This window comes from Trachypithecus francoisi, unplaced genomic scaffold, assembly GCF_009764315.1.
Source record: "Trachypithecus francoisi isolate TF-2019V2 unplaced genomic scaffold, Tfra_2.0 Lachesis_group5, whole genome shotgun sequence".
In the NCBI taxonomy this organism is placed as follows: domain Eukaryota; kingdom Metazoa; phylum Chordata; class Mammalia; order Primates; family Cercopithecidae; genus Trachypithecus; species Trachypithecus francoisi.
The window spans coordinates 120,278,588-120,298,049 of record NW_022681470.1 but is presented as its reverse complement, the minus strand read 5'-3'; the positions used below and the strand labels follow the sequence as shown (position 1 = coordinate 120,298,049).

Below are 19,462 nucleotides of genomic sequence, written 5' to 3'. Positions count from 1 at the left end.
TCCTTTACACCGATAACAGACAAACAGAGAGACAAATCATGAGTGAACTCCCACTTACAATTGCTACAAAGACAATAAAATACCTAGGAATCCAATTTACAAGGGATGTGAAGGACCTCTTCAAGGAGAACTGCAAACCACTGCTCAAAGAAATAAAAAAGGACACAAATAAATGGAAAAAACATTCCATGCTCATGGATAGGAAGAATCAATATAGTGAAAATGGCCATATTGCCCAAAGTAATTTATAGATCAATGCTATCCCCATTAAGCTACCATTGACTTTCTTAACAGGATTAGAAAAAACTACTTTAAATTTCATATGGGACCAAAAAAGAGCCTATATAGCCAAGACAATCCTAAACAAAAAGACCATATCTGGAGGCATCACACTACCTGCCTTCCAACTATACTGCAAGACTACAGTAACCAAAACAACATGGTACTTGGTACCAAAACCAACATATAGACCAATGGAACAGAACAGAGGCCTTGGAAATAATGCCACACATCTACAACCATCTGATCTTGACAAACCTGACAAAAACAATCAATGGGGAAAGGATTCCCTATTTAATAAATGTTGTTGGAAAAACTGGCTAGCCATAAGCAGAGCCAGTCATTTCTTCGTATGCATTGAACTCATGCCAAACTATTGTTTCTCACTATTATTGTCTAAAAGACAACGTGTACTAGAAATGTGAGACAGGAAATGTCCATCTGACCTTACTACGGTAGAAGGAATTTTCCAGAGTCCATATGCTGATGCAATTATTTTAAGAATTATTTTTATTTTTTAAAGTGGTAGATTCTTAGAACAATTGTCTTTGCTGTCACTGGCATAGCACATGGCTTATCATCTCCCATTTGGAGGAATAGAGCACTGTAATAGCTGCAATCAGGTTTTATATTATTTTCTAATTAGGTTTTAGGAGTTCTTTTTATTTGCTTGGTTTATTTGTGTGTGTGAAATGTAACATATATATTTGTATGTCTTAACCTTTACTTCCTTTGGAAGGTCCTTAATTTATTTTACATAGAAAGTTTTTCCTTTTTCCACAAAGCTATGACCATAAAATTTACTTCCTTCTGTTCCAGTATTGTACTTTATATAATAATTTCCTGTAAACAGCAGCAAACAACTTCAGTATACACTGGCTGTTTGTTCAGTGTTCTTGCAGTACTTACAATGGACATTTCTCAGCATAATTAATCTCTTTTTAAAATTTGGCCCTATTCTTATCAGCACCAATACTATACTTTGAAATGAATGGAAATGCTGTAGTCATTGAAAGGATACGGATTAAATCTTAAACTGGGTCTAGGGATGAGGTGACGAGGGAAAGAACCCTCACAAACCTGGTGCTTTGTTTCTCCTTTGTGAAGTGAAAAGCAATGAGCTATACTCTGTGAAAGAAAGGAAATGGTACTGACCAGCTTTTCCCCAAACGCTGTCCACCTGTGGTTCAGAACTAGCAGAAGTCAATTAGTTATTTAGTTCTCTAGCACATTTAAGTGTGATATTTGATTTATATGAGCATCAAGAACTAGATATTCAGGCATAATTCAGGTCCTTTTTCTCTTTCATTATAATGAGTAACTTTAATTCTTGTTTTATATTTGCTTGAATCCATGATCTGTTTTTAATCCTATATCTTCTGTATCTGACAGGCTCCATTTCATCCGTTTTTTAGTTGTCCTTTTTTTCCACATAGTTTTATAGAATCCCGCAAATCCTTTTCTCCAGTTAAAATGCTATCACTAGTAGTACTATTTCTAATGCCAATTTAAATCTTTTTATTCTAGCATACTTTGTGCAGAATGAATTAAGTGTATCTGGAGAGAATGAATGATTGGTATTCAGCCAAACTTTGCCTGTGTCTTTCCATGACCAAAAACAAGTCAGGTGAAAAGGAAAAAGAAATCAGTGAGTCTGTTGTTTCATCTTTAGGACTCTGAACAACCTGTTTGTATATTTTGGGAAAAGTTTTTCTCATTGAATCACTGTGTATATTTATCGTGTACACCGATAGTTGAATTTTCATTATATAGCTATATGGTAAAAAGTTTTGAATGAGAAACTACTTTTAATAGCCATTTCAGAAACAAGTGAGGTCAGTGAGCATCTTGTTTTAGGAAGGGGGGATGGTGGGGACACTGGACTGAAAGGAAGTCCTATGTCAGAGGGCTCTGTGCACATTTTCCTGAAGTACCTCAGCTATGCTTAAATGTAATCTGTTATTTTAACCAATCATAATGGTTGCATTTTGCCTTTTCTCACATTAAATTATAAAATTGATGACTTATAAATATGGCAAAAGTTTATTTTTCAGGATGCCTCTCCCTTCTCTAACTCGAACAAATTGAATTTTGTTTCCAAAGACTTCAAAAGCAACCAGATTATTGTGAAAGGAGAAACTGTTTTCGAGGGCTGCTGATAATGCCTATTAGCCAGAAGAAAGAGCCTGAATCATTCAAAGGTTTTCCACCTGGCAAAGAAATGTGGTAAAAATCTTGCCCAGATCTGCATGTGTTAAGCATCCAGGTAAGTTGGAGTGTCATATTAATGGCACACAGTGAAGAAATGAAAGGTAAAACTATAATGCAATGTATTTCTGTGCCTCATGTTGAAACTTCATATTTAAAGGGTAAAGGGACTTCATTCTTCTTCCCCAGCTTGTGTATCGCAGTCTTGTATTGAAATGTTCTCTGGATTCATAAAATATTTAGTGACTACCTAAAGAAGAAAGACTTTAGAATCAAAGGCAAGGTTCACCTAACACAACTTCTGTTAGAAGAAACTAGGAAATCAGGATCTATCAAAGGCCCAGTGTTAATCGGTACCAGTTTCTCACTGTGTTTTGATTAGAAGAACATTGAACAGCAAACATTTAAGGATTTGTTTGACTGAATATCGACTTAAAGTTCTGATCTCTAGTAATGTCAGAGGTATTGCCTTGGTAAATTGTACAGGTGAATTGTTAAAGATGAAAACATAACATATATTTATTGTTTGAATAACTTTAGAGAAAAAATGCTATTTATTTTTCAGAATCAAGTGTAATTACTATATCAAAAATCCACAGAATGTCAAAGTATAAAGGAAAACTATCAGGTGAGACTCAATTATTTTTATTTCAAAGATATAGGTAAAAATGTGAACAGATCGGGAGGCTAAGGCAGGATAATCACTTGAACCCAGGAGGTGGAGATTGCAGTGAGCCAAGACTGAGCCATTGGACTCCAGCTTGGGCAACAGCACGAGAGTCTGTCTCAAAAAAAAAGCAAAAATGTGAACAGATATATTGACATAAAATTCATAAAACATATGAATACATTAAAAACTAGGAAGCCTGGTTGCCTCTGAGGATAAGAGTTGAGGATATATGTGTCAAGAATACTTTGCACGACTTATACTATTGCAGTATTTGAATTTTTTTCTTGTACATGTATAACTTTTTTAAAAAGAATGAGAAATGTTGTACAAGTGTAACTGTTTTTACTGTAAGTTTTTATTTCCATAAAACTATAATTAAGTGTGTGGTCAATAGATCCTGTTATATAGCTTTGATATCCTTTGAATTTGTATACCTGGTAACACTAGCTCATGTTTGTAAATCCTTTGGAACTCTTAAAACGATTTTACGTACATTACCTAATTTGTAAGATTACAAAACTATTACATTAGCTTTTCTGGTTTTCTTGTCTTAATATGTGATTATCATATTAAACTGCAGTGTTGTTTTTTTTTCATCATGTCACACACAAAATAGGAAACCAGCAGTTGCGATTTTCTTCAGCAATTCTTAATGTAAGTTTTTAATAGTTTAGTACTTTTCTTTTATAAGTATTAGACCAAGCTGTAATGGAATTATATGACTCATGCTTTCAGAACAGAGCCTTCTGTTACTCGTGTGTTTATCCTGATGGCCATATGACCATGTGAAGTTCCGTCACGATGCTAAGGGATGTTACATTTGTCTTATCCACTGAATTCAAGCCAGGGTGTTGGAGAATTCAGTAGCTGAGTCTGAGGGTAAATTAAAATACCAGTCAAAATTAAAAGGACTGTGTGAAAGGGGAGTGAGCCTACAGGCTATTATGAGATTTGTCCTGCCCAGTTTAATACAACCCCTTCTCTGCTGAAGGGTAAGTAGGATGACTTTTCATGCAAATAGAAGACCAGGTCAGAAAAAAGATCCACTCGCTTTCCTTCTGCTTCGCTTACTGGACTTGTAGGCAGACCTAGGTTTTCCTATTTTATTAATGGTTATGGAGCTGAATTTCTTTCCAACAGAAGTTGTTATTTGAGTTTAGCAACATTGATAAAATTGGCACATCAAACCACTTTATATTGAAAAGGGCTTCATGGACAGTGACCTGCTGTGAGTTGGCTGACAGCTGAAATGATGAACAATGCTGTTTAGTTCTGCTCTTTATGCCTGCCAGAGACTAAGAATAACTTGACCAATAAGGAGGGCGGATCTTTGTTAGCCTTTCTGCATTATTTCTTCCAATTTAGTATTTAACCTCAGGAAAGAATCAATCACATGTGGGTGGCTATTTGTTGTAATATTTAAAGGAAAAGTAGCACAGTGGTCAAGGGTGAAGGCTAGGAGTCAAAGAGACTTGAATTCAAATTCCAACTCCACCCTTTACCACACATGGGAACATGGGCAAGTTACTTCACTTCTTTTTTTTTTTTTTTGAGACGGAGTCTCGCTCTATCGCCGGGGCTGGAGTGCAGTGGCCGGATCTCTCAGCTCACTGCAAGCTCCGCCTCCCGGGTTCCCGCCATTCTCCTGCCTCAGCCTCCTGAGTAGCTGGGACTACAGGCGCCCGCCACCTCGCCCGGCTAGATTTTTGTATTTTTTTGGTAGAGACGGGGTTTCACCGTGTTAGCCAGGATGGTCTCGATCTCCTGACCTCGTGATCTGCCCATCTCGGCCTCCCAAAGTGCTGGGATTACAGGCTTGAGCCACCGCGCCCGGCCTACTTCACTTCTTTAACCATCGGTTTCCTCATTTCTAAGATAAATCTTGTTGGAATGATTTTTTTCAAAATGAATTAAGTGTATGTATAGTAGAGGGCCTATAGTTTTATATGGTTTATATAATTACTAAAATTTTTTGTGTATGATTATAATAACTACATACAAAATTTCATGGCAAATGCATAAAAACTGACTATTGACTATGCCATCCCCCACTCCACCCCCTACCATTCATTCTTAAGCCCACTCCAGTCAGGCAATCGCCATTCCACTGATACTACACTTGACAAGGTCACCAATGACATTTACACTGCTAAATGCAGTGGCCAGTTCTCAGTCTTCATCAGAGTTTAGCGTTCAGCAGCCTTTGGAAAAGTTAATCTTGCATTCCACTGCCTGCCTTTTTTTGTTTTCCTAATCTCTAATCATTGGAGGGCTCCAGTGCTCCATCCTCTGGCCTCTTCTCTACCCATAACCCCTCCCCTGGTGACCTCATCTAATCTTGAAGATTTGCTATCATGTAGATGCTACTGACTTCTCAAATATATATTTCCAGTTCACATCTCCCCCATGACTTCCAGGCTTCTTTGTCCAACTGCCTGTTCAATTTCTACTTGAATGTCTTAGGTGGTTTCTCAAACTTCACATGTGAAAAACTAAACACCTTGATCTTCCTAAAAATCTGTTTCTCTATCATTTAGTTGCTCAGCTAAAAACTTTGGAGTTACACATATGGACAGCCCACCCCAAGGAAAGAATCAGAGGAGAAGGTACACGAGACCCCAGAAACACATGAAGCGCCTTAATATGCGTGCTGCATCTCTCTAAAATGGTGGAACCTGTTTACCTGCTCTGGAGAATGGCTGCCTGTGGCAGACATAGGAGTTGTTCTTACGCTGTGCTTCCTATGTTCCACAGTAATTGAATTGTAGCTGCAATGCAGTTACGAACCAGATATACAATTTCTCAGCCCCACATCTTGCATCTACAGCTAAGTGTGGACATATGACCAGTTTTCATCAATTAAGTGTCAATAGAAACAAAGTGTACCACCTTAAAGTGGAGACTTTGAAGAAGCAGGACAGCCATCCCTTGTTCTCTTTCCCTTTGTGCTGGTGGGATATAGATGACAATAAGGCCATGGGTTTTGAGGTAGCCACAATATGCAAAATGCCTCAGACCTGAGTCACAATGTGGAAAAGAGAAGCCTACTTACCTGGAACACCCAGCCTGGTCTATAGATGACCAAGAAATAAACTTCTATTATGTTTGAACATTACAGATTTTGTTCTGTTATAGTAGTTTATCTCACCCTGACTAAACTGTTGCATATCTTTCAAGATAGGCCCTCCTTCCCAGAAAGTGGCTTCTTCATACATGTAATCTATATTTTAATTCATATTCTCCAAAGCATATCTACATCTATTCAACTATTTTCATGTGTTCCATCAACAGAAACTTCATATAAATAAATATATATGAAGGGTTTTTTTGTTTTTGTTTTGTTTTTAAAAAGACACTTTGGAGTTATCCTTGACTCTTTCCTCTTTTCTCACACCCATATCCAAACTATCGAGAAATCTTGTTGACTCAACCTTCAAAATCTATCCAGGATTTAACCACTAATCAACCCCTTCTCCTCTGTCAGTTTGTCCCCCTACATTTCATCTTGATCATCCTTAGAAACTCCTAACCAGTCTTATTGCTTTCACCATTGTACTTCCATACTATTCTCAAATGGCAGCCAGTCAATGAGATCCTGCTGCACTTCTGCTCAAAACCTGCAAATGGCTTCCTACCTCACTTAGGGTATAACCAAATGAGCCCTGCACAATCTGGCCTCACCTTCTAGTGTTTTCCTCCTTGCTCATTCTGCCCAGTCACACTGCTCTTCTTGCTTTCCCATGAGTGTGCTAGACACACTCTCATGTTTGGGCTTTTGCTCTTGTTTCCCTTCCCAGAATACTCTCCTCAAGGATACGCATATATCCAGCCGCTCATCTCCTTCAAATTTTAGTTCAGATACCACTTTCTCAATGAGGGTTTTCTGACCAGCCTATTTAAACTTAGAGTCTCCCCTTATCTAAAGCCTTGTCTTCCTTCCTGCTTCACTTTTCTTCATAGTAATTACCACCATCTGACTTTTATTTGCTTGCCTTTCTTGTTGATCTTCTGTTTTCCCCACTCAAATGTAGTCCACAAGGGAAGAGATTGTTGTTTCATTTGTTCACTTCTCTATCCCCTGGGCCTGAGCTTGGCTTTGGGTAGACACCCAGTAAATGTTTGTTCAAATGAATAAATGAATGAGTGGCATTTACTACCTTATATGGTACTATAATATAAAAGCATATGATGCAGAGAATTAGGAATCTAGAAACTAGTTTTGACTGAGCCTCCTATGAACAAGGTTATGTAGACAAGTCATTTCACCTCTCTGAGCCTCATTTTTCTAATATTTAAAATCTATCCTCCAGAGCTGTAAAGTGTTCAAATATAGATTATCTTAGGGAGTGCAGTCTCATGCTTGAACAATGAAAGAAGTTAATTTCTACATACCTTCCATGTACCCAAAATCAATGTTTTATGTAAACCTTGCCTCAGGAAAATTAAGTTCTGTATGAGCAGATTTTCAAAAAATTGTCACTGAAATAAATATCCAATTAAGCCAAAATCTTCTCTAGAGACAGGATGCAATGGAGAAGCTCTAGCAGAATTAAGTTCCGTCATCTTTTAGGGTGCATGAGAAGGAAATGAGAAAGGCACATTCGATGCCTTCTTTATATCCTTGCACTCATATTAGAGTTTGAATTAAAGAACAAGAAACAAAACAGACTTTGCATTTTTCATCTTTAGCCAAGCTCCTCTGGTTTGAATAGTCATAATATAATTCAAATGATCACTTTTGGAGTTTTGATTTTTAGTGCTCTTTTTCTCAGCTAGGAGAAATGAATATCTGATGCTTTGTTTTACCAAATTGTAGTATGAAAACTGAGTAATGCTATAAAGCTTTTTAGATATTTTAGAGGTATAGCAAGTGAACTATTTTATAAGTTTCTGGGATTTTTGGAAATTTATTTTTATTTTTTATTGAGACAGGGTCTTGCTGTGTTGCCCAGGCTGGAGTGCAATGGTGTGATCTTGGCTCACTGCAACCTCTGCTGCCCAGGTTCAAGCGATTCTCATGCCTCAGCCTCCCAAGTAGTTGGGACTACAGTCCTGCGCCACCTCACCTGGATAATTTTTTTTTTTTTTTTTGTATTTTTAGTAGAGATGAGGTTTCGCCATGCTAGCCAGTCTGGTCTCGAACTCCTGACCTCAAGTGACCCGCCCACCTCAGTCTCCCAAAGGGCTGGGATTACAGGTGTGAGCCACTGCGCTCAGCCTGAACATATTTTTCATGTTCAATATAATGATAACTACCTAGTAAAATCTTACTTGTTCAAATTCCCTTGATTCATTTTCTAACAAATACCTCAATATTTCTCCTATATGCTGGTCACTTATCAAATAGATTCCCAGTGAACCCTTTTGATTGATTAATGTATAACTTGAACAGGTACTGAATTTACATTTGTTTAGTGAGGCCTACCTTGAAAAATAGTGCAAATGATTTATTCAGATTAGATAAGGAGAAAGAAATCATACAAATACTAAAAACAAACTTTAGAAGTGGCTGTTAATATGTAAGATTTTCGAGGCCCATGATAAAGGGATGCTAGTTCTAGATCTGCTTTCCACATTCTTCAATTCCAAGGGACATCTTCAGCATAAGCTACTGACTGACCTGGCTAATGTTCCATGCAACCTTTCTTGAGCTTTAGCGTTTGTCCTGTTTGCCCCTCAATCCTCATAAGGTCTCCTTGTGCATGTGTCCCCTCCCTGAATTTGTGTGTGAGTTGCTGTCTCATTCCTGGTATATGTTCCTTATGTTTTTATTTCCTATCTTTTAGTATGTAAGTAGGTAGATTGATTGATGACCGATTGATAGAAATAGATATACAATTTATTTTCCAGTGGGTGGATTTTTAAGGTTTTCAGGCATGGAAGTAAAATAACCACCCTATCCCTCTTTGTGGTGGGATAGGGTAGAGTATGGCTGTGGCCAGAGAGACCAACAGAACAGTATAAGAAAGTATAAAAGTCTTGACCTATAGCATAGATGTGCAAGAAATAAATGAAGACATTGCAGTTTAATGTGCTATTTGCAAGTTTTAAAAGTCTGTCAGTGGGAGAATTGAATAGGCAAATAAAGTTTCCATTGTTAATTTTGTAACGATAAGTTTCTGATCTCTGTAACACAACAATAAAGTAAGAAAGCTCAAAAGTATTCTCAAATTTCCCCATCAGGGAATAATTTCTTCCTGAATATCACTCACAGCTCCCTGGAATAATAATACAGTATAACCTTTTTATTTAATTGACATCTATGAGCCAATTTCTATTGTCTTTCCGCCAACCCTCCTACTCTTCACCAGTCTGGTTTGGCACTGTATCTACGTATTCACATACATAGTATTCTTTTCTTATATCTATCCTAGAATATGTATGTGTAACACCATAATACAAGTCTACTGTCTCTTATCTGCAATCACAAATCCATATAGCTCTGAAAACCAGAAGTTTGTTTTATGATTGGTGCCAAAATTTATTTTGCAGCAAAACCTGGCTTGAACAGACATGAGGTTTGCTAGCTGATATGCCCCACTAGATGGGGAGCTTTATGGAGGCAGTCTTGATTCCTCCTGTCTGCCTAGTATCTAGTATATCTCAACAAATATCAAATATTTGGAATAAGCAAATGAGTATTTTCCATCAATTTAATATATTTGAATTTATTAGTCTTCCTCTGTTGTTCTTATTTATTTATTTGTTTTTTGAGACAGAGTCTCACTCTGTTACCCAGGCTGGAGAGCAGTGGCATGATCACAGCTCACCGCAGCCTCAAACTCTCAGGCTCCAACAATCGTCCTGCCTCAGCCTCCTGAGTAGCTGGGACTACAGGCACGCATCACCACACTGGGCTAATTTTTGTATTTTTTGTAGAGATGGGGTTTTGCCATGTTGGCCAGGCTGGTCTTGAACTAGGCTCAAGGGAACCACCCACCTCGGCCTCTCTAAGTGTTGGGATTACAGATATGAGCCACTGCGCCTGGCCTCTGTTCTTATTTTTTAAATGTTAAAACTTTGAGAAAACAAGAGTTAGGGCTAATAGGTGCTTTTCCAAAATTTATTTTTAAACTGAAAATAAAAACATTTGGTTAGACTGAAAAATCAATGACAGAACCAAGAATAATATCATGTTTCCTGGGTTTTAGATTAGTATTTTCTTACCTAGATAAGACTAGTATTATGAATGCCAGATAACTCCAAGGCCAAGAAAAACGACTTTCTTTAAAATCTATTAAAATCTTATGAGTGAAAATGATGAAAATAATGTTATTTTACTCCCGTGCCTGAAAACACTTAAGGGCTCCCCATTGGGGAAAAAAATACGAATCAATATCTATGTATGTATATATTTACTTATATACATATTATACCACTAAAAAATCAGAAATAAGAATGTAGGGCAGATAGATCAAGAATGAGATAGCAACTTATATACGAACTTGTAAATGTTCGTAGGAGAACTTGTAAATGTATTCTGAATATTTGATGCTTCTCCAAATTCTTTCACCTTTTCTTTATACATGCTTTTATGTGGGTTTACACATATAAAAATTATGTATATTGTACACAAGTTCGTATTTTTTTCTACATTTTGAGGAAATTTTGAGGAAGTAAACTTCTGCTTTATGAAACATCCACTCATGATATCAATAATTGCCAAACAGAATCTTTTTCATAAAACACTCATGACCTAAATTGAAGAACACAAAAATTTTATTGAAGTTATAAATGTCAGTACACAAGTACTATTATCAAATATTAGAATTATGATATACCCTAACATCTATTATTCTGCCTTGCATTATCATTCTAAATTTTGTAAATATTTCTTGGGTCATAAAGGAAGAAATTTCTCTTTGAGCCATCTAACTTTCTTCCTTCTAACATTCAATTTATTGAATAGGATGCCATTCTATTTCATTTGATGAATTCTCATCTGATGTCCGTTTGCAGTTCGCCCTTAAAAAACATGGATTTGAACTGCATGGGTCCATTTATACGTGAATTTTTTTTAGTAAATATATTGAAAAAATTTTGGAGATTTGCGACAATTTGAAAAAACTTGCAGACAAACCGTATAGCATAGAAATACTTTTTAAAAAACTTTTTGGCCAAGTGCGGTGGCTCAGGCCTGTAATCCCAGCACTTTGGGAGTTCGAGGTGGGCAGATCACTTGAGCTCGGGAGTTCGAGACCAGCCTGGACAACATGGTGAAACCTCGTCTCTACTAAAAATACAAAACTTAGCCGGGCGTGGTGGTGGGAGCCTGTAGTCCCAGCTACTTGGGAGGCTGAGGCACGAGAATCACTTGAACTCGGGAGGCGGAGGTTGTAGTAAGCCAAGATTGCACCACTGCACTCCAGCCTGGGTGACAGAGCCAGACTCCATCTCAAAATAAATAAATAAATTTTAAAGTTAGGGCCAGGCATGGTGGTTCACTCTTGTAATCCCAACACTTTGGGAGGCTGAAGCAGAAGGATCACTGGAGCCCAGGAGTTTGAGACCAGCCTGAGCAACATAGTGGTATCCCATCACTACAAAAAAAAAAAAAAAAGTAAAAAGTTAGTAAGTTGTGGTGGCACTCCTGAAGTCCCAGCTACTCAGGAGTGGGAGGATCACTTGAGCGTGGAAGGTTGAGGCTGCAGTGAGCCTTGATAGCAAACACTGTACTCTAGCCTGGGTGACAGAGTGAGACCCTGTCTCCAAAAAAAAAAAAAAGAAAAAGAAAAAAGGAAAAAAAACCCCATAGAAATAGAAATAGAAAAAGTCGGATATGACATGAGTGCATAAATGCATAAATATATGTAGCTACTAGTCTATTTTATCATTTACTGCCATGAAATACTCGAGTCAGTAAAACCAACCCCTTCTCTTCCTCTTCCTCTTCAGTCTACTCAACATGAAGACAATGAGAATGAAGACGTTTATTATTATCCACTTCCATCTAATGAATAGTAAATATATTTTCTCTTATGATTTTCATAATAACATTTTACTTTCTCTAGCTTACTTTATTGTAAGAATACAGTATATAATACAAGTAATATACAAAATATGTGTTAATTGACTGTTTATGTCATTGATAAGGCTTCTGGTCAACAGTAGGGTACTAGTAGTTAATTTTGGGGGGTGATTGACCATGTGGAAGTCGCACACCTAACACCCATGTTATTCAAAGGATTCATGGGTCAACTGTATTTCACTATTTTTATCTATTTGCAAGTTATTAATTGTTTTATGTATAAATTAATACATAAACAGCTTTCTCATCATCATTATAATGTCAATTGTTGCATCCTTATACTATTAATATGATAAATATACATTTATACTTCAAATAACATAAAAGTAGGCATTAATCAGCAAAACAATTCAGGAAAATTAATCTGGCAGGACTGAATAAAATGGACTTGATGAAAGGAGGCTTAAAGCAGAAATATATTGGCTAGGACTCCATTGACATTATCTAAACAAGAATTATTGAGTTTCCCAACTAGGAAAGAAATGGAAAGAAGGGACAGTTTTAAAATGTAATGCAGGGAGAATTGATGCATTTGGGTAAGTGGTTGAATATAAGAAGCAAGAGAGACTATCATAATTATTAGATATTTCAGATAGAGGATAATGTGGGCGTGAGAGAAAGAGATGCCAAGATGGTAGTAGGTAGCAGAGAGAAGGCCAAGGAAATATTTATATTTCCTTAAGTTGGGAAATACTTATACTTAAAGAGTGCAGGAAGGAAGGAATGAGCAGAGAGAGCTAAGCAGAAGCAAACGAACGATTTCACAAAAACAAGGATTTAGGGAAGTAGTGGGCAGCGATATTCAATGCCGCAGGAAGGGCTCTAGATTTTATGAGTAGGAAGTCTGGTGACCTTTAAGAGCACAGGGTTCCATAGAAGGATGAGGACAGAAACGAAATTTAAAAGGATTAAGGGATGAGTGAAGGATAAGAAAATGTGACAATATTTTTTCAAAATGAATATTCAAGCAATGAAACATGGAGGAACCTCAAACCCATGCCACTAAGTAAAAGAAGCCAGTTTGAAAAGCCTGCACTACTGTATGATTCCCACTACATGACATTCTGGAAAAGGCAAGTCATGGAGACAATGAAAAGATCAACGACTGCCAGGGGTTGCAGGGAAAAAAGGATGAACAGGCCGAGCACATCAAATTTTTAGGGCAGGGAAACTACTCTGTATAGCTGAGTGTGGTGGCAGGTGCCTGTAATCCCAGCTACTTGGGAGGCTGAGGCAGAGAATCACTTGAACCCAGGAGGCGGAGGTTGCAGTGAGCCGAGATCATGCCACCACACTCCAGCCTGGGTGACAGGCTGGGTGACAGACTCCATCTCAAAATAAACAAATTAATTAATTAATTAAAATAAAATGAAGTCATTTTTAAAAGAATGTATAACCATTTTTCATTAGTATAAACTTCTGTGTTACATACGTGTATTACTTTTGTTGTATCATTTTATAGCCCTTAAAAATTTCAACAAAATATAAAGATGTATTTTTGTGACCAATGAAATAAGTGGAGTGAAGTGATATTGTTCAGCTAAATATATGATAGATATAAGAATTTAGTTACATTTCTGGAATGACAGAGTGGTGATGAATTTTATAGTATTATGACTTAAGTAAGAAACGTTAGGTCTTTCTTCAGATGTCTATTGTATGTTCCAGTTATTTATTGCTGTGTGTAACGCACCACACCAAAACTTAGTAACTTAAGACAGTCATTTGCTGTTATGTTTCATTTTTCTGGGGATTGATGAAGTTGAGCACTACTCAGCTTTGTGTCCTTCAAATGGTTGTAGAAATATGACAGATGAGGCTGGAATTACCTGAAAGCTTCTTTACTCACTTGCCTGGCTCCTAGGCTAGCATAGCTAGAATATGGGCTGGACAGGGATTTTCTCCCTCTTTTGTCTATCCACACAGCCGTAGTGTGGCTTGGGTTGCAAAACAGCGTGGCATTTCAAGAGCAAGACTTCCAGGAGACCCAGGTAGAAGCTTCAAAGTGTGGGAAGTGCTGGAAGTCATGTAGCGTCACTTCCACTATATTCTATTTGGCAAATCTGTCACAAATAAGCCCAGATTCAAGGGAGTAGAGCAATAGATAGATACAGGGAGGAGAGAAATTGATGGTAGCCAACCTGAAAACAAGAAACAAGCTACCACAATCTATTTAGGGGATATTTATAAAAACATACAGACATACATGCACAAACAACACACATGTGCACACATACACAAGTGCAGATAAATATATTTTTATGAAAAAATAAGAATTATTATGAATGTTCAAGTATACAATAATATGCAAAGGTAAAACCTTAATAATCAAAGTAGGAAATAAGACTAACTTCTAGAGGAGTAATCAAAGATATTGTATTTTTTTTTTTTTTTTTTTTTAGTAAGATCAAGTAAGTCATTCCAAACTGTCTGGCCTCCTATCCCAAAACATCTCTGAACTTCTCAGTTCAAGAAGTAAGTTCCAGAATTTATTTGGCAAAGGTAGCTTATGTTTGCAATGGTGTCTCTAGTTTTCCAGTCTGTCTCCTAGTCATAGACCCCTAAAGTCCACCAGCCCTTACGCTTCTGGCTACATGCTTGCAAAATCTACTATGCAGTTCTGATTTTGTAATTTTCATTTCAACGAACATGGAAACTTTTAATACTCAACATCCAGAAAAGATCTTTTCTTTTATTCCCTTTCCTCTAGGTAATTTTCTTGTAGTTTTCTTCTTTCATTCAATTTTGATAAGACTTCTTTCTTTGAAATGACATTTAAAAATAAGGTTAACACACAAGTTGTTACTTTAATGAAGCATATAACGTCTACCTTATAAAATATTTTGAATGCTTTAGAAACTTGTCTTCGCTGCACACAGGCAGAATGGAGTAATATTTTAAGATTTCCTGCAACTAGAAAGGTATGGAAAGTCTTACTGATTTATATTGTGTCCTGACTTCCTGAGGCAGTTTTCCTAATGCTATTCCATTTTAGTCATACCATGAAACAGAGCTTGCCCATTTATTGTTTTTTTTTTTTTTTAAATCAGAATTCAGTGTAGAACTTTGTATTTCAGTTTTGTTTGCTGTTTCTTTAGCTTAATTTCTATGGAATTTTATAGTAATAGCAGTTTTATTTTATAAAACTTCCCTTGCTGGGAGGATAATTCTGGAAGCATTTGAGAAAAAGAATTTCCAGTTCAATTTTCAAAATTATTTTCAAAAATAAATAACCTGACTATTTAACATAGTGTTCCACACTTGCATTTATTGCCTATACTATGTAATTAAAGATTTTATTATCTATAGTTACTTGGGAAGACACATTTTTTACATCAGTGTTTGTTTCTTGGGACAGGAAACATATATTACAGTTCTTTTGTATTCCTAAAGTACCGTAGTTCTCTCTTTTTTTTTTTTTTTGGAGACAGAGTCTTGCTTTGTCACCCAGGCTGGAGTGCAGTAGCACGATCTCAGCTTTCTGCAGCCTCCACCTCCTGGGTTCAAGTGATTCTCCTGCCTCAGCCTCCTGAGTACCTGGGACTACAGGCATGCGCCACCACACTCAGCTAATTTTTGTATTTTTGGTAGAGATGGGTTTTCGCCATGTTGGCCAAGGTGGTCTCGAACTCCTGACCTCAGGTGATCTGCCTGCCTCGGCCTCCCAAAGTGCTAGGATTACAAGCGTGAGCCACCACGCCCAGTCTTAAGGCTTGCACCATAGTTCTAGACATATACTATGTAGATGCTCATTTGATAAATGGGAGTTTATGTTGTATTCTTCCCATTCAATTCTTGTAATGTGAGTCTTACTTGCCTTCCTTAACCATATACCACAGAAGCATTATAAACTTTCTTTTATTTTTTTCATCAACTTTTTTTTTATGTCCCAGGGTACATGTGCAGGATATGCAGGTTTGTTATATAGGTAAATGTGTGTCATGGTTGTTTGCTGCACAGATCAACCCATCCCCTAGGTATTAAGTCCAGCACCCATTAGCTATTCTTCTTGATGCTCTCCCACAACCTTTACCCCCACACAGGCCTCTGTGTGTATTGTTCCCCCGCACCATATACCCATGTGTTCCCATCCTTCAGCTCCCACTTATAAGTGAGAACATGCAATGTTTGGTTTTCTGTTCCTGCATTAGTTTGCTGAGAATAACAGTTTTCAGCTCCATCCATGTCCCTGCAAAGGGCATGATCTTGTTCCTTTTTATGGCTGCATAGTATGATAGACTTTTTAATGATATAGCTTAGGCTTAATAACACTGGTTATTTGTGCATAGGGTTTTTCTGATTTAAATCTTTTCCCTAAATATTAAAACAGAAATGGGAAAATTTAATCTTTCTGAAAAGATTTCCTCTCTCTGTCATCTGGTTTTAATGGCTTTTTATAATACAGTCTAGAGCAGGGGTCTTCAACCCCCAGGCCACAGACAGGTACCAGTCAGTGTTAGGAACCACGCAGCACAGCAGGAGGTGAGTGGTGGGAGAGCGAGCATTATTGCCTGAGCTCTGCCTCCTGCCAGATCAGGGCGACATTAGATTTTCATAGGAGTAGGAATCCTTTTGTGAACTGCGCATGCAGGGGATCTAGTTTGTGCACTTCTTATGAGAATCTAATGCCTGATCATCTGAGGCAGAACAGTTTCATCCTGAAACCATCCTCCCAACCCAGTCTGTGGAAAAATTGTCTTCTACAAAACCCGTCCCTGGTGCCAAAAAGGTTGGGCATTGCCGTTATATATGATAGCTGAAGCATATATACCAGGAGTTTTTTTTTTTAATTTCAAAATATAATTAGAGGCAACACACATTAAGATTTGTTTGTTTGTTTGTTTGTGACGGAGTCTTCCTCTGTCGCCAGGCTGGAGTGCGGTGGTGCGATCTTGGCTCACTGCAACCTCCGCTTCTCAGGTTGGAGTGATTCTCCTGCTTCAGCCTCCCAAGTGGCTGGGACTACAGGCGTGTGCCACCATGCCCAGCTAATTTTTTGTATTTTTAGTAGAGATGTGGTTTCTCTGTGTTAGCCAGGATGGTCTCGATCTCCTGACCTCGTGATCCGCCCACCTCAGCCTCCCAAAGTACTGGGAATGCAGGTGTGAGCCACCACTCCTGGAGTAAGATTTTTTTTCTTTAGTTTTTTTTTTTTTTTTTTTAAGATGGCCTCACTCTGTTCCCCCAGACTGGAGTGCTGTGGCAAGATTAGGGCTCACTGCAGCCTTGACCTCCTGGGGTCAATTGATCCTCCCTGAGTAGCTAGGGCCACAGGTGCATCACCTGCCTCAGCCTCCTGAGTAGCTAGGACCACAGGTGCATCACCTGCCTCAGCCTCCTGAGTAGCTAGGGCCACAGGTGCATCACCACACCCAGCTAGTGTTTTTTATTATTTTGGTACAGACAGGTTCTCCCTATGTTGCCCAGGCTGCCCTCAAATTCCTGGACTCTAGTGATCCTCCTGCTAAGTGCTTTGGGAGCACTTTACCTCCCAAAATGCTGGCATTATATGTATGAACTACTGTGCCCAGCCCTCATTAAGATTTAAGAGAAGACTTTTACTCCCTGCATGCAATGGCTTATACTCACAAATCTCAGCAAATATCAGTTCTTCAAATGACATGACACTGACAAGAAATGGAAAGAACCGTTAAGAATAATAAAAAAGAGAAAGCTAACTTACAGTGACATAGAAAGAAATGAGACATTTCCAGAGAAGTCATCAGTTCTTGTGATTATTAATATTCTTCCTTCTACACTGACTAATAAATAGCATTTTCAGTTACTTGTACCTTTGAAGCTTTCTGCAGCAGCATTGTTTCCGTCACTGTGACATACATCTCCCGAGTACAACTCTTAAAATTAACCCTTTTGAGGTTGCCAGTGGTTTCAGTTTATTTATATTCTTCTGCCTGTCACCCAGAAAAGTATATCATTTTCTCTAAATTTGTCATCTTTTCTACTCTGTTACTGACCCATCTTCATATTTTAATTTCCCTTATTTTTTGCAGTCTGAATGAATAAAGAAATCACCTTTGTATCTTATTTTAAGTACACATCAAAAATTCGATTCCTTTTGGAGTTTTTCAAAAGCATTCAATAGTGGAGGAGTTATAAGGAGAAGCGAGGTCAGATGGTTAACAGGAAGTGGGTAAAGTGTTTCATTGAGGAAGAATATGGGGGTAAAGAACACACAATAAAAGGAGACAAAGGAAGAAGTGGGGCCCCGTGGAAACAAGAGTCATAAAGACATAGAAGTGGAGAGCCAAATGTGTATATTTCTTTACAAAGATAACAAAATTTGAAAATACACGTCAGTGACAGTGGCTGACAACCAATTACTATGATAGACCATAATGAAAGCCGGGTGGGCCAGTATTCATTTCCTAGAGGAGTAACTTTGAAAGGCTCAGATAAGGTTTCTGGTGTAAAGGAAAATACTCTACAAAAATGGATGCTTAAGTGTGCATGGGAGGGGCTTCTGGCAATGTTCTATTTCTTGACTTTGTTAATGGTCAGTTATGCATTTGGGGATAATTCATTGAGCAATACACTAATTTGAGGCACTTTTCTGTGTGGGTGTTATATTTCAGTTAAAAATGAAAGAGCAGCAAATAATAAATATTTGGCTTCCAACTGATTCAACTTTGTACTGTGTTCTTTGAGTGCATTACAGATTACCTAAACCAGTCATTATCTGTGTCTTTCTGAAGAGATCTGGTGATTTTCTTCTAATTCAAATCAACTTAACAAACATTTATTGAGTGTCCAAATGTGCAAGACACAAAAGATGAAAAACTGCCTTCAAGAAGCTCACAGTCTAATGGGGAAATATAATGCAATGGGGTTAGAACAACAGCCTGGGCATGTAAATGGTGTCATAGTAAAAATGGGAATTCAGGAGTAGCATGGAAGAAGTAAGAGAAGGTTTTGTTCAGGAGGTGACTTTTGAACCAATTAGCCAGTTCACACTGAAGTAGAAATTTCCTAATGTAGGAAAAGGCATTTCATACATAGGCAAAAGCAACACCCCATTATTTGTAAGTTACAAGTAGATCAGTATTGCCAAGTTGTACACTCCTAGGTTGTATGAGTGGAGAGTTCAGAAGCAGACTTTATTTAAAACATTAGAAAGCCAAATGCAGTGGCTCACACCTGTAATCCCAGCACTTTGGGAGGATCACTTGAGCTTAGGAGTTTGAGACTAGCGTGGGCGACAAAGTGAGACCCTGCCTCTACAAAAAAATTAAAAAATTAGCCAGGCGGAGTGGTGCACA

At 37.8% G+C, this 19,462-nt stretch overlaps 1 long non-coding RNA gene across 1 annotated transcript; it reads left to right on the top strand.

Moving 5' to 3' along the window:
- Positions 1 to 2,321: 2,321 nt before the first annotated feature.
- LOC117075264 lies at positions 2,322 to 6,265 on the top strand. Its single transcript, XR_004433927.1, has 4 exons — positions 2,322 to 2,545; positions 3,053 to 3,115; positions 3,774 to 3,811; positions 5,695 to 6,265. It is a non-coding gene; the product is annotated as an uncharacterized LOC117075264 (long non-coding RNA).
- The last annotated feature ends 13,197 nt before the right edge of the window (positions 6,266 to 19,462 follow it).